At 51.1% G+C, this 4,638-nt stretch overlaps 1 long non-coding RNA gene across 1 annotated transcript; it reads left to right on the top strand.

Annotated features, from left to right (window-relative positions):
• The first annotated feature begins 492 nt into the window (after positions 1-492).
• On the top strand, positions 493-2,750 carry LOC141039321 (uncharacterized). Its single transcript, XR_012200249.1, has 2 exons — positions 493-2,108; positions 2,217-2,750. It is a non-coding gene; the product is annotated as an uncharacterized lncRNA (long non-coding RNA).
• Positions 2,751-4,638: the final 1,888 nt, after the last annotated feature.

A 4,638-nucleotide genomic window follows, 5' to 3' on the forward strand; every position in this document is an offset into this window, starting at 1 on the left:
TTTCCTTTGCCCAATTGACCTCAAACTCCTTGGACATCTTTTCATGTCCATATCATTTGCCACATGCCAAAATGCAACCTCATTTTCCTAGTAATTATTTAATTATGATTTTCCAAAGTTTCTGTCCAGAAAGAAGCTTTGTGAAGGAGGTACAAGCTAGGCATATCCAAATGAGTTGCCATTTTGCATGATCCTTCATATTATCATATCATAGCCCTCCACCAAAGTATAGCTCATGTCATGCCTCCATGTGAGCACAGATTTAATTCTTAGTTTCTGGTCAAAATTTTAGTTTGTGAAGCAAGTATATTTTATCTTGCTCCATTATGGCTGTAAATTTTTCTAGACCTTCTAGTATTCATATAACCTCCCTCCACCAAGTTGTGGCTCAATCCCTTTGACCATTTGCCCTGTGGAAGTTTTCCAAGTTTCTGTCCAGAATAAATCTTTCTGAAGCAAGTGCTATTTTGGTTCATCCAAATGGCATGAAACTCCTTGGGCATCTTAATATCTTCAAATCATTGGGCCATAACCATTTCCAGATCAATTGATGCAACTATGTGAGTGCATCATCCAAATTCCCATTTCTGGCCATTATGGCACTTTCTACAGCAACCACCCTCTAAACTCCTCCTCTTAGTCTGGATTTTGGTGATCATCATCACCTTAGTGTGTGATCATCACCAGACCAAACTCTTTACCACGTTACCAAGCTGGTTTAACCACAGCAAGTTACAAACACCTTCTTACTGATTTACTTTTGGAGCTAAGTGCAAATCTCTTCTTTGCCCCTGGACCGATTTATTTCTTCAGTTGGACTGAGGGCACCAAGGTCCATCCACTGGACATGGTTGGCCACGCCAAGGAGCGCCGCTTGCGCCAGTGCGCATGGTGATCACGCTTGCGTCATGGCTGCAGGCGTGCTCTGGCTGGTTCTTGCCACTGTGTTCGTCTCCTCCCTCCTCGTCTCGACCTCCATTCATGTCTAGTAGCTGCCCGTTGAGCCTCTGCATCGCCCGGCGTCGATGGCTCATCGTGGTTCGCCATGAATGCGTCGCTAGGTCCATGCCCGTGCTATGCCCAGCCACGGCCCTCCATTAAAGCTTGGTCGGGAGCTCGTCCGTGAGCTCCAGAAGCCTCCCCTCGGCCTATATAAGGCGTGCCCGACCTCTCCCGCAGCTCACTCATCTCTCCCTTGCCTCCTTTGGTCAACAGAATCGCCCAATCTCGTCGTTCCCTCCTCGGACCACCGTGACCTCGCCGGAGTTCGTCTCGGTTCCGACCTCCTCGGGCCTCCTCTCCTCCTCCCGAGCTGTCCACCAGAGCCTCGTCATCCCCGCGGTTCGCCCCACCCCCTTGCCCCCTCGATGGAGTGCCCGCAGCGCCGTCAACCTCCGCCTCCCGAAGCTCTCTGTCCTCCTCACGGCGCCGCCCCTCCCCTCCGTTCCACTCCTCCCCGGCGCCTCCTTTGCCTCTGAATGGATGCGGTGCTCCGCCCTGAACCCGCCGGTGTCCGCGCCTTGGCCTGAGGTGGCCGGAGCAGCCCGTTCCATCGCCGGCGCCCGCCCTGCTCCTCCCTGTTCTCCTCCCGTCGCCACTTCCCCAAGGCATCCCCGCCGTCCCTGCTGCCTCTCTCCGCTGCGGCCGGCCGAGCCGCGCCCGCCGGTGGCCTTCGCCTGGCCGGACTTGGCCGGAGCCGCCTGGGCCCCTCGCCGCGCCCCACTTCCCTGCTTCGCTCCTCTGTCTCCGATCTGGGAGGCAGGAGGAGGAAGACGACGACCTGACTCGGCCCCCCTGGCCGCTGGACCCCACGTGCCAGCCACACACCCCGGGCCCAGGTACGTTAAGTGGAGACGCATTTCGGGGAATGCGCTTTCAGATCCTGAAAGCGTATTTTCGTTTCTGTTCTGCTCAAAGTATGTTTTCTTGTTAAGAAAGCGTATTCTATTTCTACTTTGGCCTGAAGTACGTTTTCTTAGTCAGAAAGCGTATTTTCGGAAATCTGTTTCTGCCTTATCCACTCAGGGACCCGTTGCTGATAATTTTTTTCACAGATTAGTCCCTGTTCTTCCAACCTTCACAACTTTTCAACCGTAACTCCGATTGAGGTGAAACCAACGCTCACTTCTTCGTGTCGTCGAGCTCTATCTTTTGGTAACATTTTCACTAGGTGGTTTCACTGTGAAAATGACCTTTTTGCCCTTGCACGTAAACAGCCCCTCTGAGAGAGAACTGTTTCCGGCAAATCTTTCCGCGGCTTCACCGCACTTTTCCCCGGTGCCTTCTTCATCCCCAGGAAAGCCACAATACCCACTCGCATGATAGTCATGCAATAGCCATGGTTTTCAACTTGAATATTTATTAAATGATTGCTTGTTTAAAATATGGTTATCGTTGTTCGGTAATGATTCTTGGTTAGTGCTTACTTTCTTACTATGTTGTTATGCACCTGGTTATCACACCCTGCTAGTTGCTAGTATTCTTTTCATATGCTTATGCTTGCTAGTAGTACATGTTGATGTTGGTGATGGTCTTCGGTGCACGACTGTCGTCTGACCCGAGTACCGTCGTTATGCATGTCCCTTTACATCCAGTTGGTTAAATGCTTGCATGATGGCATTGTTGATATGTTCTTGCATGATATTTATGGTTGATGCTAGTGGTCATGCTATGTTTCGGAGAAGTATGTACTTATGATGTTCATGCTCTTCATTATGCCATGTTCAGTTGGATATGATTCATAGTTGATATGGTTATGTGGTACCCTCATGATTATGTTGATATCATGTTCATGCATTTTTATCATGGCTCAGCATACTTGCATTCAAGTTAACCGGATTAAATTGAACTTGAACAACTGTTGGCTGAGTCATGGTGCCGCCGAAACGATGCTGACCAGTGCAACCACGCTTACCGGTATGGGACGGTCCTAACTGGGTCTATTGTTGTGCCTCTCGCCGGTGCCTCCAACGAGGGAAGGTTATGGGCGCGCGCTACCCTGATCAGGTAGGCGGACATAAGCCTTGTGTGCCCGTTGTTGTTGTTATGTGCACATGTCCCCGTTTGGGACGGTTTATTGTTTTGGGCCAGGACGGTGGTCGTTGTGTCTTTGGTAGACACGGGGCCACCCATGACTTAGCCCAGAGGGGAGTGAGCCGGAGTGGCCGGGAGAGTGTCATGACAGTAGATCGGTTTTGTCCAAACGCCGTTGGTCCACCCGAATGGGAGTGCGAGGCCATGGGTTCCGTAGTGTGGGTACAGTGTACTAACCTCTGCAGAGTGTATATTTAATCTATCGATAGCCGCGCCCGCGGATAAGGGCCCAGGTCGAAAGTAGGGTACACCATGAGTCAACAGTAATAAGAAATACTTGATTAATGACAACCCGTGGTTGTGATCGCCGTAAGGATCACGGTTTGGGACCAAGTGTTGGTCATGGTTGTGATCTCCGTAAGGATCACCGTGGTATCGAGGATACTGAGTTGTTGGATATTCGTGATGTTGTGCGAGAATCGTGGGTAAAGGTCAAGCTCCTTGTGGTCATTTAATGATTACTACGGTATTGTTTATACCAAGCTTGATTTGATCCTGAGATGATCGTGTGATGTCCGAGGTTGGTAAGTGATGCATATGTTGGTTACGAGGTAACCCGAGCGGAATAAGTGGTGCATATAGTGTTATCATGTTGCATGTTAGTATCGTCAGATTTATATGTTCATGCCATGCTCATATTGTTCTAGCTGTATCATGTTCATGTTGATGCCATGTTGCTATGATGATATCATGATAATTCCTGTTTAACCTGTAATTGCCATGCCGTTGTCTGCCTTGAATGCTTCTGGTTATTGTGAGCTTGGAAGTACATTCAATGTACTGACCTGGCGTGTCATGCCAGCTTGCAGGTCATGCCGGATTTGATTGCTTGCTTGCCGTGGTTTCCGTTCGTACGAGCTAGGATAAGCGTTCCAGCCAGAGTCCCTGCGGAGTGGAGTTCACCACCGTTGTCGTTGTTCCGCTGCTAGAGTTATTCCGCTGCTTCGAGTTGTTCTACTGCTTGCATAGAGCAACTGAGGATGGCGTAGTGTCGTCGTACCGATGTTATTCATTGTAATATCGGAGACCTTGTATTAATATTCGTGTAATAATAGAAAGCTGGTTTGTTCTATGCTAAGCAGTGCCGTATTCCAGAAGACTTCTCCTCGATCTCTGGGCTGGAATACGGGGCGTTCCGGTTTTCTCTGAGCCGGGGTGCCACAGTACCCAAGGATGGTGTTGTATGGCAGGTTGATCCGGGCGATGTCGAAGTCGATGAGCTCGGTGCGGTAGTTGTCGCGGGTCCCAAAGGTGACGGGGAGACGGATCTGCCCCAAGGGGCTGGTGAAGCCACAGCCGACCACGGAGAAGGGCTTGGTGGGGCAGAGCCGGGCGGGGGGCACGTGCAGTAGGATGAATGGCTCCGCGTAGAGCACGTTGAGGACGGCTCCGCCGTCGATGAGGGCCTTGGTGACCGCCACATTGCAGATGGTGGGGGTGCAGAGCATCGGGAGCGCGCCCGCTCCTGCCGTGGTCACTGGATGATCTTCTGGGCCGAAGGCGAGGTCGGCCTTAGGCGCTGCCTAGCCCGGAGGAGCCCCCGAG

This window comes from Aegilops tauschii, chromosome 1, assembly GCF_002575655.3.
Source record: "Aegilops tauschii subsp. strangulata cultivar AL8/78 chromosome 1, Aet v6.0, whole genome shotgun sequence".
NCBI classification, from domain to species: Eukaryota; Viridiplantae; Streptophyta; class Magnoliopsida; order Poales; family Poaceae; genus Aegilops; species Aegilops tauschii.